The following is a 24,936-nucleotide window of genomic DNA, read 5'->3' on the forward strand; positions in this document are numbered from 1 at the left end:
GCGCAAAAGAAAAAACTACCATCATGCCATTACCCAAACACAGCTGTTATCATTTGATGTATTTCCTTTCCATCTTTTTCATTTGGGTAGTGTAATTTTCAGCTCTTTTCCCTTGAGAGATGACATTTTAAGTATTTTCTATGTTGCCACATAATCTTCACAATCACTATTTTTAAAAGTACACAATGTTTTGTTGAATAGAAATTTAATAATTTATCCTTATTATAGGGCATCAAGATTGCTTCCAAATTTTTACTCCTACCAATGACATAGCAATGAATAATGTATATTTGGCTTTTTTCATATTCTAAATTAACTTCTTAGGTTAGTTAATCCCCAAGCTGGCTTTTTATATTAGAAAATGGGCATTTTGGGGCTCCTGGGTGGCTCAGTCGGTTGGGCATATGACTTTGACTCAGGTCATGATCTCACGGTCCGTGAGTTCAAGCCCCGCATCAGGCTCTGGGCTGACTGACTTGGAGCCTGGAGCCTGCTTCTCTCTCTCTTTCTCTCTCTCTCTCTCTCTCTCTCTCTCTCTGCCCCTCCCCTGCTAGCACTCTGTCTCTCTCTCTCTCTTAAAAATAAATAGACATTAAAAAAAATTAGAATATGGGCATTTTTATGGCTTTTGATTCACACCGTCAAATTATTTATACTCCGCTGTTGTCTTAACTTTGTTTCCCCTCTCCTTCAATCTTCTCTTCAAAACAAGTAGTAGTGCAAACCAGAAAGAAATGAAACAGAGCTCACATGCGCGACCAGTACTGGGCTATTTGTGCAGGCCTGCAAGAGTCACCTGTGGTTTTTTTTTCTTTCATGTCAGTATATCTTAAACAGTTCACATGAACAGATACAGATTTAAATTCCCAAATAAAATTATGAAACTTACTTTAGTGTTACATTATTGCTTTTTAAGTGAAACTGTAGACCACCAAGTCTGCTTTTGCTACTCACATTTTTTTTCCTTCTAGAACCCTCCATGGGCCCCGAAACCTACAGGTTTGTGTTAGTACATTCATGGTTCCCAGTTTTCCTGGCCAAGAAAAAAGACCCAAGGGAGGATATAAATATCCTTTTCTATAAGGTTGTTCTAGAACCATCCAGGTCTGTGAGTGCAAGGACTGCTGCACTGGGAAGAGGCAACACCAACAACCATCTCCACCGAGATCCCTCCCAAGGGTCTAAGTTGCTCCTCTCATCAAAAACCTCTCTAATCTCTGCAATTACGCACATTGGTCCCAGTGGCTTTGGCAACATTTACTGGAGACCCATGTGATTGGTATACCAAGCACTACATATGAGAAAAGAATGTTTGTAAGGCAACATATAAATGGAAAGATGTCCAAAGAGTACTACCAGGCTGGAGTGGCCACCTGAGTAAGGACAGGCTAATTTCCTTTCATTTTTCACATCTCCTTTAACTATTATATACTCAAAACATAGCTTGATACCTTGACAAAACAGTTTTCCAAAGGAGGAAGGAGACCACAGATTTGGGGAGAGGAGGATGGGGGTTCTGCAGGTAGGGGTGATTTGGGGGTGCTAAGGAATGATTATAGGAACATGACATTTTGTAGTATTTTTAAGCCAAATTATTGTCACTTTATAAACACCAATATCAACTCTTATCAAATGCAGCAGCCAATTTACTAGGGCATCTACTACAGCTGGCAATAATAATCAACTAAAGACACTAACAGTTTATTTATTGAGTCAATTTAATGCACCCTCAACCTGTGGCAGGCCCTTTATCAAGGGTTTACCCACTATGAGAGAGGCACTGCTATGTTCTTTTTGCACAAATGAGGAAACTAAGACTTAAGTTATATAAACACACACACACACACACACACACACACACACACACACACACACACGCCACCTGCCAACTTCACACAGCTAGTAAAGGGTAAGACTATCACTTGATCCCAAGGTCATCCTGACCCTCCATTCCCAGCCACCAAGTTCACTGCCTTCCAAGTGCCTTCTGTTGTCTAAGAGCTTCTTAAATTGTATTTAAATACTGTATACACTTGTGTACAACACAGTGCTTTGAACACAGTAGGGACCCCATAAGTACTTGTGAAATAAAGGATTCTATTTTATTAAAAGGGGAAGAAGGAAAAGGAAAAGAAAAAGAAGATTCTGCAAGCCTTTGACATGTCAGAGAGAAGTTGAGCTGCCCATGCTGGTGGCCACACAGAAGGGCATTAGAGGTAATAAAACCACCTTGGGGGTGAATCCCAGCCCTGCTTGTTACTGAGTAACCTTGGGTAAACACTTAGATTGTCTGAGCACAAACTTTACCTCATAGGGTTGTTATAAACAGCAATAGGAAGTAATATATGCTACATGTCTAGAACAGTGGCTAGCCCATAGTCCCATTGTCCTGGCTCGTAAATGTTAGTTCTCTTCCCTTTCCTGAATGCTAAGCTTGCAGGAAGACTTTTACCCCAGCAGCTGACTATCAGATCACTGCAGCGATGTCAGTTGAGTACTAAGGGCTTACAAACTTCCCTCAGAACAAGAATTACCTGGGACGCTAGTTTTAGGTCAGTCTTTTCCTCCTATCTCCCCAGAAATTCAAATCCTGCCAACCTGGGTTGGAACCAGGGGTCTGTGGTTGAGTTGATTTGGTAAAGGAAAGTTAAACTGCACTTGGGCCTGTTTGGCAGCCTCTTGGCATAGGTGGTGACAGAAACAGAGCAGTGGTGGTCTCAACCTTCAGCACACATCAGAAGCTTCTGGAAGCCTTAGTAAAACATGTGTTGCTGGGCTGGGTCCCCAGAGTCTCTGTTTCAATAGGTCTGGGTGGGGAGTGAGAATCTGCATCTCTAACTAGTTCCCAGGTAATGCTGTTGCTCCAGGAACCACACTTTGAGAGGATTGCAATTTTCTCACATTTCAAATTTAGCGGGCTCAGATTTCAGCTGGAATTAGTTCTACCCAGTGTGTGGCAAGACCATGAAACCCCGAGGAGAGTCAGGACAACGCCCAGAAACTTACCTCAGGACTTCACCAGACTGGGAACCCATGCCTGAGCACTGTCCTATCTCCTCCCCACCATGACTGGCTCGCCACACAGCTTCTGCCTCTCGTTTCCACTTTATTTTCAAGGCTGAGACCTTTCGGGATGTACCCATCAAAGCCTGAGCAGAAAGGAGACGCTTGCTTATGACTCTAGACTTGATGGTATTTGCTTCAACCATGATGAGACCATTAAAAAGTACCAGAACACTGAGTTTCATTTCAGTGTAATTATTTTAAAGAATGTAAAACTCCCAGCTACAAGGTTACCAGACTGATAAAACTTCTGTCTTATCTCTGTTTAAAAAAGAAAATAACGCACCTGGGTGGCTCAGTCGTTAAGCATCTGACTTCAGTTCAGGTCATGATCTTACAGTTCATGAGCTCGAGTCCCACATCAGGGGAGCCCTGCTTCTCTCTCTCTTCCTCTCCCTCTCTCTGCTCCTCATTCACTTGTGCCTTCGAAAGAAAGAAGAAAGAAAGAAAGAAAGAAAGAAAGAAAGAAAGAAAGAAAGAAAGAAAGAAAGAAAAAGAAAGAAAGAAAGAAAGAAAGAAAGAAAGAAAGAAAGAAAGAAAGAAAGAAAGAAAGAAAGGGAAAGATCCTCCTTGTTATATTATTATTTTAAAAGTTATGTTGGGGGCACCTAGGTGGCTCAGTTAAGTGTCCAACTGGATTTCAGCTCAGGTCATGAATTCACAGTTCGTGAGTTTGAGCCCTGCATCTGACTCTGTGTTAATAGTGTGGAGCCTGCTTGGGATTCTCTTTTTCTCTCTCATTCCCTTTATGTGTCAAAATAAATAAATAAACTTAAAAAAAAGTTATGTTGTTAAAAGTTTCCATTTTAACAGGAAAGGAATGTTGAAAGAGTGAATACATACATAGTAGTGCATGTAATTATTGGTACAGTAGCTCCTTGGATACAAATTAGAATCAAAATGTGCTTCAAGGGCAAAAGTGTCAAAGTGGAGAAAAGAACGACTACTCACATCCAGTTAGAAAAAGACAACCCAGTGGTCCTGCTGCTCACTGAGAGGCACCACAGGGCTCCCTGTTCTGGCTCTTCTTGCTGACATTGAACATTAATTAATTACCACATGCCCCCATTAACCATAACAACCAGTTATTTTACCAGCAAAAGATGGTTTTATTTGGGAATAGCAGGGAATCACGATCAAGGACAAGCATACTACTGCAAAAACAGAAGCAAGTAGGCAGAACAAAGGAGAAGAGGGAAGTTGGGAGGGCGATTATAAACAAAAAGCCCATTGGAGTAAACTGGTAGTTTAAGGTATAGTGGCTTTTCATTGGCTGAGTTGTGACTGTCTCTCATTGGCTGGGCATCTCTTCCTCCAGCTGGGACAGCTGTGTCCACTGCAAGATCTGGCTCTTCCTGTTGGGTCTGCAATTGACAAGTGGTGGGGCCTAAGAGCACCCCCTGCTGGCATCCAACTCTACTCTAAACAAGATATCCTTTTATTAATTTTCACACCCTTGATAAAAGGTTTCGGATGAGCTCCCCAGAAATGAGCACTGGCCAGGAGGGCTGTCATGCTCCTGAAACACCAAAATCTATAGATTTCATTTTTTTTACTTAAAATTGAGTACAAAAAGATATTCCCTAACTTTATGGAGGGAGAGAGACGGAGAGGCTCTCAAATTTTCATCGATTGCTCCCTATGACAAACAGGAGGGATATTATCTTTGCTAGCTTGGATTCTCAGCCTCCCTTGACTAATTGTCTCCCCAGAATTCGTATGTTAAAGCCCTAATTCCCTCAGCATGAGACTGTATTTGAAGGTAGGGCCCATAAAAAGGTATAAGGTTAAAAGGGGTCATGTGTGTGGCCCTTAATCCAATCTGACTGGGTCCTTATAAGAATAGGAAATTTGGACACAAAAGAAACAGCAGAGATGCGTGCACACAGAAGACCATGTGAGGACACAGTGAAAAGGTGGGCCAAGAAGAGAGGCTTCAGGAGAAACCAGACCTACTGACACCTGATCTCGCACTCCTGGCCTCCAGAACTGTGAGGAAATAAGATTCTGTTGTTTAAGCCACCCAGTCTGCAGATTTTGTTATGGTAACCCTAGTAACCTAGGGTTTGCTGGCAAATGACAGTCTTGAAGGATTTACATGAGAAAGGGCTAAGAGCCAGTGGCAGAAAAGAAAGTAATTAGTCAAGAGGCAGGAAAGAGAAGGAAAACCTTGATGTGGCAAGCTGAGTGTAGAGAGTCTTGGGGGAGGTGAGCAGAGAGGGAGAGATTATGGGCAGCTAACAAGCAAGGCCCTGGAAGGTAAAGAGGGGAAGGAGAGTGGTTTGTTTTTAAAGTTTGGCTCTGTGTTATGAATGGAACCCCTTTTGGAGTTTCTTGGGAGATGGCAGTAATGATATAGATTGTTTTAAAATTATTTCTGCATGTCAGACTTTTGCTGTGATACTTTTGCTAAATGCAACACTAAGCCAAGACTGATTCAAACCACAGGGAGTTAAGGTTATAATTACACACACACACACACACACACACACACACACACACACAGTTCACAAAGGCTTCATGAAGGAGGTGACTCCTGTGTTGAACCTTGAAGGAAAGTCGGAATTAGATGAGAAGTAGGAAGTCACAGAGACATTCCAAGTAACATAAACAGCAGGAATGACAGACAGCACAGAGTAAAAATAGGGTGTGCAGAAAATTTTCAACAATTCAGTATTGCTGGAGTGTCACATGCAAGGCAAGAGGTGGTAAGCTGAGGCTGAAGAAGTAAACATGGCTCAAGTCTGGTGCCTTGTTGGAACTTGGAATGTATTCAGAAAGGTGGTAGAAGACCATCAGGGCCTGGCTGGTATGCCACAGACAGATCTGTATTACAGATCGGTCACTTGGACAAGAAGTTAGATTAAGTGGTTACTGATAACAATTATAGAATAAAAAAAGATAATTATAAATAATCTAATATTTTTCATCTTTCTCTGTACCTTTTTTAAAATTCTTATTTGGAAATAATTGTAGATTCACATGCAACTGAAAGAAGTAAGATCCCATATACTGTCACCCAGTTTCTCCCAATGGTAACACCTTGCACAATTGTAGTATAATATCACAACCAGGAAATTGACATTGATACACTCCTTGCACCTTACTCAATGTCACCAATTTTACATGAACTCGTTTGTGTATGTGCTTAGTTCTATCAAGTGTTATGTGCAGATTCACGTGACTACCATTACAGGCCACATCTGGAACAGTTCCATCACAAGGATGCCCTGTGCTTCCCTTTTGGAGCCATAGCCACTTCTCTCCCTCTCCAATCCCTGGCAACTACTGATCTATTTCCTATTTCCATAATTTTGTACGTTTGAGTCATGAAACCTTTTGAGGTTGGCTTTTTTCCCACTAAGCATAATTCTCTGGAGATTCACCCAGGTTGCGGTGTCTACCAATAGTTCCTTCTTCTTTATTACTAAGTTGTATTCCGTGGTGTGGATGTGCCAGTTTGTTAACTATTCAGCCACTGAAGGACATTTTGATTGATTCCAACTTGGGGCTATTACAAATAAAGCTGCTATGAACAATTGTGCACAGGTTTCTGGATGAACACAAGTTTTCATTTCTCTGGGTTAAATGTCTAAGAGGGCCATATGGTAACCACTTGTTTAGTTACATAAGAAACTGCCAAACTGTTTCAGGGGGCTGCACCATTTTACATTCCCACCAGAAACGTGTGAGTTTCCCCACATCCTACCAGCATTTGCTGTTACAACTATTTTTTGTTTTAGCCATTTGGGTAGGCATGCCGTGAGCTCTCCTTGCCGTTTTCATTTGCATTTCTCCAGTGGCTAATGATGTTGAACATCTTTTCAAGTGCTGATTTGCCATCTGTATATCCTCTTTGGTAAATGTCTGTTCATGTCTTTTGCCTATTTTCTAATTGGATTGTTTATGTTTTTACTGTTAAGTTTTGAAAATTCTTTATATATTCCAGATACAAGTCTTTGGTCAAATACAAGGTTTGCAAATATTTCCTCCCAGTCTATTGCTTGTCTTTTCATCTTCTTACAGGATGCTTTTTCACAGAGCAAAAAATTTTAATTTGATTAGGTCCAATGTATCATTTTTTCCTTTTATGCATCATGCTTTTGGTGTCATGTCTAAGAACTCTGACTAGCCACAGATCTAGATCTATGATTTTAGCCTAAGTTTTTCCTAAAAGTTGTGGTTTTATATTTAAGTCCATGATCCATTTTGAGTTAATTTTTGTATAAGGTATGAAACTTAGGTTGAGGTTTCCTTTTTTTTTTAATGTTTATTTATTTTTGAGAGTGCGAGAGAGAGAGAGAGAGAGAGAGAGAGAGAACGAGTGGGGGAGGTGCAGAGAGAGAGGGAGACACAGAATCTGAAGCAGGCTTCAGACTCTGAGCTGTCAGCATAGAGCCCAATGCAGGGCTCGAACCCACACACCAAACCATGAGTCATGACCTGAGATGAAGTCGGATGCTTTGACTGAGCCACCCAGGCGCCCCGAGGGTTTGCTTTTCATTCCTTATACATGTTCACTTGCTCCAGCACCATATATTGAAAAGATGATCTTTCCTCCATTGGTTTTGTTTTTTTTTTTTCCGCCTTTATCAAAAATCAATTGGGCATATGTGTATGGGTCTACTTCTGTGTTCTCTATCCTGTTCTATATGTCTATCTCTTCACCAATGCCATAGTTTTGATCACTATAGCTATAGAATAGACCTTAGTATTGGTTAAGATGATTCCTATTTTATCCTTCCTTCTCAGAATTGCTATAGCTATTGTATGTCATGTACCTTTCAATATAAATTTTACAGTAAGCTTGCCTATCCCAACAAAAAATCCTACTGTGCCTTTAATAGGAATTGTGTGAAACCTATTGATAATTCAGGGAGACCTGACATCTTTAGTATATTCTTTCAATCCACAAACACAATGTGTTACTCCACTTATTTAGATCAGCATTTCATTTCATCAGCATTTGTAATTTTTAAGACATAGTCCCTAGGCATGTTTTGTTACTTTTATACCTAAGTATTTCATTTCCTTTGCATCAATTATAAATGGTGTGTTTTAAAATTTCTGTTTCCACATGTTCATCATTGGTATATATATCTGTGATTGATTTTTGCACATTTATATTATATTCTGCAACACTGCTGAACTCACTAATTAATTCTAGAAGTTTGGGGGTTTTATTTGTTGTTTTTTTTTGTAGATTCCTTGAGATTTTCTACATAGGCAATCATGTCATCTGCAAATAGGGACAGTTTTATTTCTTCATTGTTAATAAGTATGTCTTTTTTATGCTTTTCTTGCTTGATTGCACTGGCTAGAACTTCCAGTTCTATGTTGAGTAAGAGTGAGAGCAGTGAGAGGAGTGACAGCAGATATCCTTGCCTTGTTCCTGATCCCAGGGGAAAAGCATCCAGACTTTCACATTACTGTAAGGTTAGCTGTAGAGTTTTGTAGGTGCTCTTTACAAACTGAAAGAATCCGTCATCTTTTAAAAATAATATAATAACATAGTAGCTTTTATTATTCTCTGATGTTTATGCTTAGATAATTTATTGGAGCTGGTTATTTTTGTAATTAATAGAAAAAGCAATCTTCTCTATTCATTATAATCCTGTTAAGGTACCCATGCAGGTATTATAATTTCCATTTTCAAAGAAACCTTTTAAAGATTTCTTTTAAAGAGACTCCAGGGATCAGCAAAACTAAAAGGCAACCGACAAAATGGGAGAAGATATTTTCAAATGACATATCAGATAAAGGGTTAGTATCCAAAATCTATAAAGAGCTTATCAAATTCAACACCCAAAAAACAAATAATCCAGTGAAGAGATGGGCAAAAGACATGAATAGACACTTCTCCAAAGACGACATCCAGTTGGCCAATTGACACATGAAAAAATGCTCAACATCACTCATTATCAGGGAAATACAAATCAAAACCACAATGAGATACCACCTTACACCTGTCAGAATGGCTAACATTAACAACTCAGGCAACAACAGATGTTGACGAGGATGTGGAGAAAGAGGATCTCTTTTGCATTGTTGGTGGGAATGCAAGCTGGTACAGCCACTCTGGAAAACAGTATGGAGGTTCCTCAAAAAACTAAAAATAGAACTACCCTATGACCCAGCAATTGCACTACTAAACATTTATCCACGGGATACAGGTGTGTTGTTTCAAAGGGACACATGCACCCCCATGATTATAGCAGCACTATAAACAATAGCCAAAGTATGGAAAGAGTTCAGATGTCCATTGATGGATGAATGGATAAAGAAGATATGGTGTATTACTCGGCAATCAAAAAGAAGGAAATCTTGCCATTTGCAACTACGTGGATGGAACTGGAGGGTATTATGCTAAGTGAAATTAGCCAGTCAGAGAAAGACAAAAATCACATGACTTCACTCATATGAGGACTTTAAGAGACAAAACAGATGAACGTAAGGGAAGGGAAACAAAAATAATATAAAAACACGGAGGGGGGACAAAACAGAAGCCACTCATAAATATGGAGAACAAACTGAGGGTTACAGGAGGGGTTGTGGGGGGGATGGGCTAAATGGGTAAGGGGCACTAAGGAATCTACTCCTGAAGTCATTGTTGCACTATATGCTAACTAATTTGGATGTAAATTTTAAAAAATAAAAAAATGAAATTAAAAAAATAAAAAATAAAGAGACTGCAGGGGCACCTGGGTGGTTTGGTTGGTTAGGCAACCAACTCTTGATTTCGGCTCTGGTCATGATCTCACGGTTTGTGAGTTGGAGTCCCTTCTCTCGTTGGGCTCCACACTGGCAGTGTAGAGTCTGCTTGGGATTCTCTCTCTTCCTCTCTTTCTCTCCCTCCCACACCCACCAAATAAATGAATAAACTTAAAAAAAAAAATAGGGACTCCAAGGGGTAAATTGTCTTGCCCCAACTTACATGCAAATTAGCAGATTTACACTAAGTGCTAGGCAACTAGTTCAATAATATTGACTAGAAACCTAATATTGACAACATGGTTGAACCCTTATGTGCCAGGCACTGTAAGTGCTTTAGGTGTGTTATGTCATTTAATTGCTCAAAACAGCCTGATGAGGTAGATATTACTATTATCCCCATTTTACAGATGATAATATCAAGCCTCAGAGAGCTGTATAATTGACCAAGGACATACCGCTAGCAAATGGTAGCAAGTAATTTGAACATAGACACAGATCTTGTTCTTAAAAAAAATTTTTTAATGTTTCTTTATTTTTGAAAAAAGAGAGAGAGAGCATAAACGGGAAAGGGGCAGAGAGAGAAGAAGACACAGAATCCAAAGCAGGCTCCAGGCTCTGAGCAGTCAGCACAGAGCCTGACACAGGGCTCAAACTCATGGACCACAAGACCATGACCTGAGTTGAAGTCGGACACTCAACCGACTAAGCCACCCAGGTGCCCCAACACAGATCTTGTTCTTAACAACCACTCAGTGCCAAATCCTGTGCCAGGTTCTGGGGATACAAAGATGGATAGGAGAGAGTCCCCTGCCCCTGAAGGAGCTAATAATCCAGCAGGAGAAACAGATCAGCATATTTGTAGCTTGGTTCCTGAAGAAGCAAGCCACAGCCCCAGTTAGTAAAATATCTCACAAGTGTTAGAGCAGCTCAATAATATTTATTGATTGGATGGCTAAATGAAAGAAAGGAAGGAAAGAAAGAAGGAAGTAGATAGGAGTGAGGGAAGGAGGAAGGAAGCCATATTCCTGGTTTCTTGGACAAATCTAACACTGTTTGACATATCTTATATAGAAGTTTCTAGTAGAAAGTACTTTCTACTTTCCAGAAGTAGAAAGAGTTCCTTAAGCCCAATCATATACCTACCTCAGCCAGCCTGGTCAGTTTGCACAATTGTGCTGGGTAACAGTGACTAAAAACTATCAAATATAAAGAAAGGGACAGCAATATTATGGAATATCAGAACAACAACAACAAAAAAAAAAAAGATGGCAGGAGCTGGTCATCCAGAAAGAAAAGTAAATCCTTCGCACACAGCTTCATGGAATAGAAGGGCTCAGCCACAACGGCTAAGGAACGGCTGAGCCCATGGTAGGCTTTCCTTTCCAAGTAACTTTGACCACAGGGTTTCCAAAACTCCCACCATCTCACAAGATCTCCAACACCAAGTTCACCTCTCCTTCTTCATAGAGACTCATCCACAGGTAAGGTTTCCTGCAGGGCAGAGACTCTAGGAGACACTGCGGAGAACTGTATTCTCACTACAGTGTCCTTTCTTCCTTCCCATTCCCTAATTTTCCCTCTCCTCCTACCCCTCTCCCTGTTCTTACTCTGGGCTATGCTATGACCACTAGGAAATACTCATTCCCAAAGAGGAAAAAGAAATAGGAGTTAACATTAACTGAGTGTAGGTTGTACAAGTTCTACTCTAAGCACTTTACATATTTTTCAGTGTTGTCATTTCAACAACTTTCCTATTACAACCAACTTATTATACCTTCCTCTTCACCCCAAACACATACACAACCCCCTTGGCTCAGGCCTACCACCTTTCACTTGGATTACAGCAATCACCTTCTTAATGGTTTCCCTGCCTCCATTTCTTAACCCCCTGCAATCCATTTCCCACACTACCCCCAGGGTAGTTTTTATAAAACACAAATTGTCTGACCATGTCTTTCCTTTAATTAAAATCCTTCAGTGGCTTCTCATGTCCTTCAAGAGAGGGCACACACTCCATATCAAGCAGGCAAGGCTGCCCCTGCCTCCCTGCCCAGACTCCTGTCTCCACATGGACACTTCACTGCCGCATCACCCTCCTCCCTAGGGGTCTCCTCCAAATTCCCATGATATTCTCTGTGTGCCTCTACTTATCACTGTTTCTTGTTGTTCTTAAATACATCTTATTCTTTGTGCAATCATGTATTTCCTTGTCTATCTCCCCCTTTAATCTGTTAACAGAGGGTAAAAGACTTTGTCCTAATCATCTCTAGATCCTTATCACTTAGCATGACAGCAGTAAGTCATGGATAACTTGGCAGAAAAGAATGGAAAGGAGAACATGAAACAATTAGCCTGATTTTTTTCCTACTCAGACAATCTGACTTTTCATTGGCCAAAGTCTTGAACTTTTCAAGTAAATAAATGCAAAGACTGCATGTCCCAGACCCTCAGCTACAATGAACAAGCAGTAGAACTGATATCTCTTGCCCATTTATATCCTGATATAAAAACAACCTGGCAAGAAGCAAAAAGTATTCTAGGATGTCTTTTAAAGTCCTGGTCCATTGAGAATACTGGGAGGGTAGCCTGGGGGGGGGGGGTCCACAGAATTTAGGAGCCCCCCTCTTACAGAGCAATGCACAGAGAACCCCCTAGCTAGGCCAATGAGGGACAACTTTGTAAAGAACAGACAACTATTTACCCACACAAAAGAAAATCTTCCTACCATTAGTAACACCATTAACATCTTAGCAGCTTTTCCATTATGAATCTGACATTTCCTTTTTCTTCAAAGCCCAATTTGAGTGCTTTTGATTTTTTTAATGAAATAAAGCCATCAACACACAATAAAAGCTATGCACTATTTATAATTAGAGGTCTCTAGAGTATGTTTTATGTTACAGAAAAGATTGAGTTTCTAGGCCTTCCCTTTTAAATCTCTTAAAACCTTCAGCTTTAGAATGAGAGACTCAAACTCTTCTCTAGGGTCTTAACTTTTATGGGGCTTATTACTTTTTTATCCCCTCTAAAACTCTAAATCCCTTCAACATAGCTTGGTTCCTTCCATGGCTGAATTGGCAGCAGGCTGATCTTTTTATTGGTGGGTAATGGATTTAGTTTGAGTGCTGACACGGGAACAATGAGAGGATAAACAATTCCATTTGTGGCCATGAAATCCCCCATCTGTTGAGTGGTTCATGACTGAAGAGCGCTGGGCAGAGACAGATGAATGAGCCCGCCACGCCCGATGTTAATGACATCCGTCATACAAGCTGAACATGTGGCTTCATAAGTCAAGAGCTAATAGCAACTCTGGTTGCTCATGTCATTAACTCGCCAGCCACTTAAATACCTAAGAATGTACCATAAAGTTGAGCATAGAGACTTGATTTGCAATTCTGATCTCACCAAAAAACCAGAGGTAGCAAGGGAAGGCAAAGTCGTTTTTCTAAGTAAAAACAAAAAAAGAAAGAAAGAAAGAAAACTCTTTCAGATGCAGCATGCTTAAATATTTGCAGATGAGATATATGATACCTCAGATATATTGATATCTGGAATTGGTTTCCAAATACAATAAATGGGGGGAGTGGACAGAGATACAGATGAAAAAAAAGATGGGCCATGAGTTGATCATTGTAAAAGCTTGGTGATGGGAATCTGGGAGTTCCTTATAATACATTCTTCACTTTTTCATATGCTTAAAATTATTCACAATGAAAAGTTTTGTTTTGTTTTGTTTTGTTTTTAATTTAAGATATGGAGGGGGGATGCCTGGGTGGCTCTGTCAGTTCAGCATCCAACTTGAGCTCAGGTCATGATCTTGCGGTTCTGGAGTTCTAGCCCGCATCACGCTCTGCACTGACACTGCAGAGCCTGCTTGGGATTTTCCCTCTCTCTGCCTTTCTCCCACTCTCATTTTCTCTCTTTCAAAATAAATAAATAAATAAAATTTATAAATAAATAAATAAATAAATAAATAAATAAATAATTGAGGATATGGGAGTTTCCATTATTTAGCATAAACATTTTTACCACATTCTTTTTCTTTAATTATTTTTGAGAGAGAGAAAGACAGTGAGTGGGAGAGGGCAGAGAGAGAGGAAGACAGAATCCCAAGCAGGTTCCAACACAGAGCCCAACTCCGGGCTCGAACTCATGAACCATGAGATCATGACCTGAGCCTAAAACAAGAGTCAGACGAAACCAAGAGTCAGACACTTACCCCACTGAGCCACCCAGGCACCCCTTGCCAAATTCTCTCTTAAAGAAGAAGAAAAAAAAAAAAAGCTATACTCACACAACAGCTCAAGCATTTAACATAGCAAGTAAGTCATCATCACCAAAGAGGAAAGCAACACATTTCAGAGGGAGGAGATCAGGCAACACCCGCTATGAGTTTTCAGGAATCCACATCACTTGAAGTTCAAGCTCTACTGCCAGGAGATTACTATGTTTGGGAAGTCTCAACAGTCTTCCCACCCCTCACCCTTTTTATTTTCCACTGCAGTGAGTTACCTATTGTCACCATCACTTCTGCATTTTGTGGCTTTTCATGCATGTTCAGTCTTTAATTTGGGGGCTTTTGTAAAGAAATGGAAAATGAAAGAACAAATGGAAAGGAAAGCAACAAAAGGAAAATGATACTGCCCTCTGCAAAGGACTGTTCAGTTCATTTCTGTTAGGTAAAGCCTCCTAATGTCACCCAGGGTACATTGTCTCAAGTTCAGCTGGATTCCCAGAGGAAGCTCCAGATATGTCTCTATCAATCCTGATATTGTTGGAAGTCTTGAAGAGGAGAAAGAGAGAAAAATCCAGGCCCCTATTAGCCTCCCAACTCCCAAATTATATACAAATAGAGTGTGGCTATACTGAGAACTTACTCTGTGCCCAACACTGCATTGGGCACTGGAGTTAACACAATGAATAGGGCACACAGCTTTTTGGAGGCAGGCAGACAAAGAAACAATCCATCACTACTCAGTGTAGTGCTACAGTGAAGTCCAGACCCCTGACCTGCCTCAGGAATCTTCCAGTAAAAGTGATGCTGAAACTGAGAATGTCAAGTGCAAAGCCCAAGAGCCAGGGGAGATTTGGCAGGTCGAGAACCTGTGTTGTCTGATATGGTGACCACTAGCTACACATGGCTATTGAGCTCTTGAAGTGTGACCAGTCCAAGTTGAAACGTGCTGTAATATAGGTGTAAAATACGTACCAGATTTTGAAGACTTAGCATAAAAAAATAATATATGTCATTAGGATTATTATATTGATTATATAATAAAAAGATAATATCTTGGATCTTTGAGGTTAAATAACATATATTATTGGGGTGTGTGGGTGGCTCAGTTGAGCATCCAACTCTTGATTTCAGCTCAGGTCATGATCCCAGGGTCATGGGATAGAGCCCCTGCATTGGGCTCTATGCTGAGTGTGGAATCTGCTTAAGATTCTCTCTCTCTCTCTCTCTCTCTCTCTCTCTCTCTGCCCTGCTTGTGCACTCTCTCCCTAAAATAATTTTTTTTAACCCATATATTGTTAAAGTTAATTTCACTTATATCTTTGAACTGTTTAAGTGCGACTACTTTAATGTTTTAAATTACATATGTGGCTAGAATTATATTTCTATGGGACAGTGCTGTTCTAGTGGCTCAGTGTAAAATGGGGGAACATTATGGGTTGAGAGCCACCTTGAAGGAACTGAGAGACTGTACAGTCCTCTGGTATCAGAAAAGGGACAAGAGGGGGCGCCTGGGTGGCGCAGTCGGTTAAGCGTCCGACTTCAGCCAGGTCACGATCTCGCGGTCCGTGAGTTCGAGCCCCGCGTCAGGCTCTGGGCTGATGGCTCGGAGCCTGGAGCCTGTTTCCGATTCTGTGTCTCCCTCTCTCTCTGCCCCTCCCCCGTTCGTGCTCTGTCTCTCTCTGTCCCAAAAATAAATAAAAAACGTTGAAAAAAAAAAATTTAAAAAAAAAAAAAAAAAAAGAAAAGGGACAAGAGTCATTTAACATTTCCCTTAAATATCACACTTCAGTTTCAAAACTTAGGTCCTGATCCATAGTGCATACTGTGGTTGCCACCCAGATTCTCCTGGACCAACACACTCTTCCCCCAGCTGCTTAGTATTGGTGGCTGACAGCTCACAGCTGACTTCGCACCAGAGCTTGTCCTCCACTGGGAAGAACTACATTGCCCAAGATCATGCCCTTCCCAAGGTGGCCTCCAACCAGTGCCAGTCAATAGGTAGTCAATTAGGAGGCCTGACCAACTAACTTGAACCAGTTTGGGTAACTCTGAAGGCTGCCCAGGTTCAAAGTTCCTTCGTGGGGTTGGCCAAATTCCTTGTTGGGACCACATGGCAGCCCAGCAGCTACCTCTGGCTGACCCCACTTCCTTCACTTCGCCCCCAAGTGTTGATCCTGCAGGTCCTCGTCAGCAAACTTGCTACCTGCAAATTTCATCTCAGAGTCAGCTTCCTGGGAACTGTATCTACAACATGATCTGCCCTCCAAATCTCTTTCTTCTCTTGGTTCCATCTTTAACTCCTCTCTTTCTCTCATACCCACAGCCTATTGGTCAGAAATCCTATTGGCTTTACCTTAAACTATGTCCAGAATGTGACTAGTTCTCACCTCATCTCCCACCACTGCCCTGATCCAAGCCCCTATAGTATTGCAATGGCCTCCCAATGCCTCTCCCTGCTTCTGCCCTTGTTGCCCTTCAGTCTCTCTCAACAGAGTAACCAGAGTGAAGGTCTCAAGCCAGACCATGGCTCAGCTTGGCTCAAAGCCCACCTGTGACCTCTCGTTCCACTCAGTAAAAGCTAAATCCTTGTTATGGTCTGGCATGACTAGGACAGTCCCAGTTTATACCTGATTGCCCAGAGTAATTTTAATAGCAATTGCTTTCTCCATCAAAAGTAGCCTAGTTTGGATTATAAACTACAGAGTTAGCCTACCTATAAGGCCCTTTATGTAGCTAGCTGCCTGGTGGCCTCTTGGGCCTCATCTCCTGTCTCCTTGTCCACTCTACTCCAGTAAGTCCAGAACATTCTGCAAACAGGTAGACAAACTTCTGCCTCAGGATATTTGCACTTGCTGTTGCCTTGCCTAAGTGTTCTTCCCTCAGTTATTTGCAGGCTAACTTCCTCGTGCCTCTCAGGCTATTCAAAACCATTTTTGGGGATGAGATCTTCCTTGGCCACCCCTTTTAAATTTTCAAATCAACCCTTTATTTCCTTCTTCCTTACTGTATTTTTTCTCCTCTTTTACCTTTTTATAATTTATACATTTACATTTTACTCATTTATTCTGGTGTCTCAGTCCATTCAGGCTGCTGTAATAAAATACTACAAATGGGTGGCTTATAAACAGTAGAAATTTATTTCTCACAGTTCTGGAGTCTGGAAAGGCCAAGATCAATGCACCAGCTGGTTGTGTTCTGATGAACACTATTCCTGGTCCATAGCTGATGCTTTCTCACTGTCCTTATATGCTGGAAGGGGCTAAGGAGCTCTGTGGGGTTTCTTTTATAACACTAATCCCACACATGAGAGCTCCACCCTCATGACCTAAGCACCTCCCAAAGGTCCCACCTCCTTATACCATCACATTGGGCATTAGGATTTTAACATGAATTTTGGCGGCATAAACATTCAGACCATAGCAGCTGGTTATCATCTGTCTCTTTCAATAGGATGTAAGCTCCATGAGTTTACACTTCATCATCCTCAGGGCTTGATGCATTGTAGGTGTTCAATAAATAGCAGTTTGGAAGAATGAATGAATGAAATATGGATGAACTTCAAAAAGTTTATGCTAAATGAAAGAAGCCCGACCCAAAGCTCACAAATTGTATGACTTCAGTTATATGAAATATCAGAATATATAAATTTGCAGACACAAAATATAGATTAGTCGTTGCTAGAAGCTGGAGGAAGGGGGCCTGGGGAATGACTGTTTAATGGGTGCAGAGTTTCCTTTTGGGGTGATGAAATGTTTTGCAACTAGGTCGTGGTGACAGTACGGATGATAGCACAACATTGTGAATGTACCAATGTACGTATGCTTTAAATGTATGCTTTAAAATAGTGGATCCCAGGGGTGCCTGGGTGGCTCAGTTGGTTAAGCATCCGACTTCAGCTCAGGTCTTGATCTTGTGGTTCATGAGTTCAAACCCCACATCGGGCTCATGCTGACAGCTCAGAGCCTGGAGCCTGCTTCAGATTCTGTGTCTCCCTCTCTTTCTGCCCCTCCCCTGCTTACTCACTCTCTCTCTCTCTCTCTCTCTCTCTCTCAAAAAATAAACATTAAAAAAAAAACTTTTTTAAATAGTGAATTTCATGTTATGTGAATTTGACCTCAATAAAAAAAAAAGAGCAAAAACTCAAATATGAATGAACAGTTGTGGAATGGTGAGGGAGGTCTGGACATCTCAGGATTTTGCTGTCTTCAGTACTGAATGGGGAGTGGTGAGAGGTGTTGTACCTTCCTCAGGCCACAGGAGGACAGCCTAAGAACTATGGTAAAGCTCATTTTCTTTTCAGGGCAGGGAGAATGCGCCCTACAGCAAGTGTGGGACCTTCTCATTCATGCCATGTTTCAACAACCATATTAAATGCCTACCAAGTCGAAGCATGATCCACTCTGAACCATACAGAACCCTGTGACAGCACCCCAAAGAAGAAATCAAGCTGCAATAACAGGTCATGCAAAATCTCTGCATATCATTTTCAAATGATTTTCTTCCAAATAAATGTGATATGATAGATTTCTCATGATTCCTGAACTTTTTTTCTGGATGAAATTGTTGCAGTGTCTCAGAGCACAAGCTTTGGGGCAGGCTGCCTGGGTTTCGATCCTGGCTCAACATCTGAACAGCTAACAAACCTTAGATCAGTGGTGCTCAACCAGGGGTGAATTTGCCAGCTGCCCCTCCCCCCACCAGGGGACATTTGGTATAGTGTCTGGAGACAAGTTTAATTATTAAACTGAAGGAATGCTCTATTGGCAGCTAATGGGTAAAGGCCAGGGATGCTGCTAAAAATCCTGCAATGCACAGGACAGACAGTCCCCACAATAATTACCTGGCTCCAGATTTTGATAATGCCATTGTTGAGAAACCCTGTCTTAGAGCAATCAGTAAGCTATTTGGGGCATCGGTTTTCTCATCTGCTAAATGGTGATACCAGCACTGGGCCTACTTACGGGTTTGTGGTAATAAGTAAAAAGTGAGCAAAAGGCTCAAGCATAGTGCTTGGCACATAATAAGTGCTATTTTTTTTTAAAGTATTATTAGGCTAAGCCTATGTCTGATTATCTTGATTACTACAGAACCTAATAAGACTGGGTGAATTTGTCTTCTGCCCCTCCTCCAGCCTTAGCTGCAAGCTTCTAACACAGGAGCATCACTGATCACTAGGAGATGGAGTACGTTCATCACCAGGCCAGAAAACCCACTGCGATAGTTGTGCCTGATTTAGCAAATAAAACTATAGGATGCCCAGTTGCATTTGAATTTTAGTAAAAAACAAATAATTTTTTATGTAAGTATGCCCCATGCGATATATGGGGCATATGTCTTATGCTAGAAAACCATATACTTATACTATACTAGAAAAACTTTTTGTTATTTATCTTAAATTAAAATGGAACTGGGTAACCCGTATTTTATCTGATCACCCTACCCTCCAAGCACCTGCCCTCTGACAAAGAGAGTCTTTTACACACACAAAGAACGTCAATTTGCATAAGTTAAAGATTGAAACCATCTCTTTCCCTCAGAGGAACTGAAAGGTGAATGTTACACCCGCTAAAATTACAAATGTACCTCCAATTTTACAAAATGAGCCACTGAAGATTGAACACAGAGGCCCCTCAAGTCTGCACAGAATAGCACTGTGGGGTTCTAAGGAGTCATGACTGACCTGGATTAGGGACACTCTACTGAAAAGTGGTAGTAGGTCCGCCTTGCCAGATTGTGGTAGGACTAACGTATAAAGCGCCTGGTACATAACAGGTGTTCGACAGTGATATCTTCAACATGGTGTCAACACACAATGGGGTTCTTAAATGTGGAGTGAATGGATGAATGCTGTACAGCATGAGCCAGGGACCATAGGCCACCATTCATGTTGAGGGGCTACCACCCCTCTGCCAGCCACTAAATCCACATCCCCTGGGTGCCTTTAACGCCACATACTCCTAAGAACCACTCCAGATCTTTGGAATCAAAAAAAAAATGGGAGTGCAGCCCAGGCTATATCAAGTGGCTTAGCAGGTCTGATAGGCAATCAGGGCTAAGAACCACGAGTCCAAAATTGGAGGATGGCTCTGTCAAGAGTGGTTCTCAGGGGCGCCTGGGTGGCTCAGTCGGTTAAGCCTCCAACTTCGGCTCAGGTCACGATCTCGCGGTATGTGAGTTCGAGCCCGGCGTCGGGCACTGTGCTGACTGCTCAGAGCCTGGAGCCTGTTTCAGATTCTGTGTCTCCCTCTCTCTCTGACCCTCCCCCATTCATGCTCTGTCTCTCTCTGTCTCAAAAATAAATAAACGTTAAAAAAAAATTTTTTTAAAGAGTGGTTCTCAAACTGGAGAGAAGATCAGAGGCCCTGGAGAGCTTTTTAAAACACAGATTGCTGCATTCTGAGAGTTTCTGCTTTAGCAGGCAGGGTGGGCCTGAGAATTTGCATGCCCCCAGGTGATGCTGCTGCTGCTGTCTGAAGACAATTTGAGAACAACCTCACTCCATCCAAGCCCCAGCTGCACATTATAATCATCAGGGGTGTTTTTAAATACCTAGGCCTTGGCCCTGGAGAATCATATTTAAATGGTCTGGTGAGGGACCTGAGCCCCTCATAATTCTAGTGCCTCTGGGCCAGGGAATATCCGCTCTCCTAAAGTGAGCTTTTGCTCTAACTCAAAAGCGTGCCCTAGCACCAACAACAAGGGCTTCACAGGGCCCCTTAGAAACTCAGTCTCTCAGGCCCCACCCCACCTTAGACCTGTGGAATCAGAATCTGCATTTTAACAAGCCATTAATTCCTATCACATTGAAGTCTGAGAAGCATTGCTTAGGATTCAACCTAAATGAAACTTCTTCTAACAGGACACCTAGTACCTTTGTGAAGGTAGATCTCCAGAACTCTGAGGTTGGAAAAACACAGAGCTAGCACCACTCAGCCCTTCCCATCAGCCAGATAGGTAGTCAAGCATGCAATAAATAAAGTCTTCCAGTACATTCATTGCCTGCCCTTGGAGTAAGTGTTGAGGCAAAATTTTTAAATGAAAGTAAGTAGGCGTCCAAGTCCCAGGGGTGTAGACTCCTCATCGGTGACTTCCCAGAATCTGAGAGAAGCGGATCCCAGACCAGGACAGACTGCCTTACTTAGGCTTAGGGGCAGAGAATGCTACCAGTATTATAAGTGCAGTGTGCACTCGCGTTGCGTACAGATTATGGAGTTTATGTCCCAAAACGAGGTCTCAGCCATGCACCCCTTCATGGATTGGAAAGTACCTGGGCTAGGAGCCCCATAACTGTCTAGTATGATCAAGATTCTTAGCTCAGAGCCCAGAAGCCAAACAGTATCATTAGCAAAAATTTAATAAGTATTGCCTAGGGTGTGGGGAATAAGCCCCTCATATCCAATTGGTGAAAGTGTCAACTCATACAGAATTATTGGAAAGCAATGTGGAAAAATCCCTCAAAACTTCAAATGCCCATATGCTATGACCCACACTCCCACAACTAGATATGTATCCTACCAAAAAAAAAAAAAAAAATTAGAAGATATGTATAAAGATATATACATAAGAATGTTCTTTGCAGCATTGTTTCTAATTTTTTTAAATAAGCTATAACATCTATCAAGAAAGGAATGGATAAATTCTTATAGAGCAGTAGTCTTCTGCACATTTATTTTAAAAATGGAAACTATAGGGGCGCCTGGGTGGTTCAGTCGGTTAAGCGTCCAACTTCAGCTAACGTCATGATCTCACAGTTCATGAGTTTGAGCCCCATGTTGGGCTCCGTGCTGACAACTCAGAGCTGGAGCCTGCTTTGGATTCTCTCTCTCTCTCTCTCTCTCTCTCTCTCTCTGCCCCTCCCTTGTTCATGTTCTGTCTCTCTCTCTCAAAAATAAATAAGCATTTAAAAAAATTTAAAACAAGGGAACTATAGGGGCACCTGGGTGGCTCAGCTGGTTAAGCGTCGACTTCAGCTCAGGTCATGATCTTGTGGCTCGTGGGTTCAAGCCCTGTGTCAGGCCCTGTGCTGACATCTCAAAGCCTGGAGCCTACTTCAGATTCTGTGTTCTCTCTCTGCCCCTCCCCCACTTGTGCTGTCTCTCTCTGTCTCTCACAAACAAATAAATGTAAAAAATAAAAAATAAAAATAAATTAAAAAAACAAGGGAACTATAAATGTTCACACATGAACAGATGCATGCATGCATGTGTATGTGTAGTACAACAAATCTGGAAATGCACCACCAATCTGTAAACAATGATTGCTTTTAGGAAGTGAGGCTAGAATAGGGGAAGTAGATTTCACTTTTTCTGTATACATGTCTATATTTTTTGAATGTGTTATAAAAAGCATGTATTATTTTTATTGTTTAAAAAACATTTGCAACAGGTAAAAATGATTTCTTCAGAATTGTTTTTCTCTAGGTGTGTTTCCTTACATTAGCTCATTTAGTTCTGTGTTTCAGGCTTATTCATTAGACTTAATACAACATACTCTAATTGACTAAATTTGGGCTTTTTTAGAAAAAAAATAATCCAGCCTGGATTCCTTGAGATTAAATCCAGGTAACCCTGATTGGCTTCTGGGTACCCTAGAGGGTTCTTAATTTTAATTTAGTATCAGGTCTTTGAAACTACATTTGTGTCTTTTAGCCCCTGCCCTTTACTATTACCTCTTAATAAGCATGTGGTTAACCAAAACTCCAAATTTCTTTTTAATAAAATAGTGCTAAACCAGGTCACCCCAATTCTGTATAATTTTTTAATATAAAGGTAAATGTTTACATTTAGTTTTATTAAATTCCGTGTATGTTTTATTACCTACAGTCTGTTAACATAATTTCAGTCTGTTAACATAATTTTGGACCTTGCTTTCAATTGCATTATATATTCCTCTAAATATTCTATTATTCAAAAATTTAATCAATGTGGAGATTATAAAATTTATAGACATGTCTTTTAGACAGTACTATTTTTAGCTTAAAGTGACCAAAACCTACTTAAACAAAAAGGACCTTTATCAGGTAGAGACCTAGGTATTTCATTGACCCCAAAGTAGGAATGACACTAGGCCAGAGAGAGAGAGAGAGAGAGAGAGAGAGAGACAAGGCAAGAAATGGAAAGTTATCAAATTGGAGCATTTTACTCTCCCTCCCTGATCTCTGTCTCTTCATGCTCTTTCTCAATCTCCCATACCCACCCCTTACTCTCTCAATGCTTTCCTTACCCTCAACCCCCCATCTCTCCCACTGGCTCTCACCCACCTGTGCAGGTAACAACAGACCCACCAAGTGTAGGTCAAGGTGAAAGTACTTGCTTCCTTCCCCCAGGTAAAACTCTTTACCCTGGATTTGCATTGAGGCCTCAGGCCCCTTCCAGACCATGGGCTCCATTTATTTCCACTGGCTTCCCCTCAATGTCATCCCCATTGACCCTGAGAACCACCTAGATATTGATAGTTTATACCTTCCTTCTAGCCCCAGGTTAAGATCCAATTTCTGTTTCCAGGAAGTAGCAGTCTGGGTTAGGTGTCTACCTGGTCCAATCAAATGTGGTCAAGGGGACAAATTCTGATAGAATAAACATGGCTTCCCAGTGCCATCCTCTGTGGCTGGGTGCAATTTTGAAACAATTGTTATACTGACAACTAACTGATGAGTAAATGCCCCAAATTTGTCTACTCTAGAAATAGCAGTGGACACCAAGTCCAAATCTAAGAGGGGCTCTGAACCCCCAGATTCAAACTAGGGGGCAAGGCTTTGGAGGTAAAGAATGGAATATAATTTAGTGATTAAGTACATTGACTTTGGAGTCAAATTAGTTATTACATCCTAATTCTGCCATGAACTAGGTATTTTAATCTTGGACAAATTATTCAATCTCTTCAGGCCTCAGTTTCCTCACCTATAAAATGGCAAAAATAATAGCTAATCTCATTGGGTGGCTGTAGATATTAAGTGAGATTAGGGGCGCCTGGGTGGCTCAGTCAGTTGAGTGACCAACTTCGGCTCAGGTCATGATCTCACAATTTGTGAGTTCAAGCCCCATGTCAGCCTCTGTGCTGATGGCTTGGAGCCTGGATCCTGCTTCGGATTCTGTGTCTCCCTCTCTCTCTGCCCCTAACCCACTCGCATTCTGTCTCTGTCTCTCTCAAAAATAAATAAAACATTAAAAAATAATAAGTGAGATTATATATCATGCTTCCTAACTCCTAACAAGCATTTGATAAATATCAACTGTCATTATTTTTTTATTTTAAATTTTTTTTAACATTTATTTATTTTTGAGAGACAGAGAGAGACAGAGCATGAGCAGGGGAGGGGCAGAGAGAGAGAGAGAGAGAGAGAGAGAGAGAGAGAAGGAGACAGAATCTGAAGCAGGCTGCAGGCTCTGAGCAAGCTGTCAGCACAGAGCCTGATTAGGGGCTCAATCCCACAAATTGTGAGATCACGACCTGAGCGAAGTTGGATGCTCAACCGACTGAGCCACCCAGGTGCCCCTCAACTGTCATTATTAATATGATTACATCATCATTACCAATATGAAGAAGTAAGTCTGTCACCGTGTAAAGAAAGGCAGTGGGTTTGACATAATACACATACATCTCAGCCATACCTTGTTTGTGTGTGTGTGTGTGTGTGTGTGTGTGTGTGTGTGTGTGTGTGTATACACACACACATATATATGGGTGTGTGTATATATATATACATATATATATATATATACACATATATATGGAAAATATAAGACAAAATATAGGATATATATATATTACTCCATATAAATATAGGATAATAGAATATATAGGATAAGATATATTAGTATATTTAGGATAACAAAAACATAATCTTCCTGTAAATCTAATCTTCCTGTAACACCTTGAGTGTCGGGGCATTGCTTGTCACCATGTCTCTGCAAGCACCT

General features: G+C 41.2%; 1 protein-coding gene across 2 annotated transcripts in view; it reads right to left on the reverse strand.

The window, feature by feature from the left end:
- CRH (corticotropin releasing hormone) overlaps positions 1-24,936 on the reverse strand; it is a 317,204-nt gene that overhangs the window by 266,755 nt on the left and 25,513 nt on the right. The gene's annotated exons all lie outside the window — the stretch shown is intronic.

This window comes from Panthera leo, chromosome F2, assembly GCF_018350215.1.
Source record: "Panthera leo isolate Ple1 chromosome F2, P.leo_Ple1_pat1.1, whole genome shotgun sequence".
Lineage (NCBI taxonomy): Eukaryota > Metazoa > Chordata > Mammalia > Carnivora > Felidae > Panthera > Panthera leo.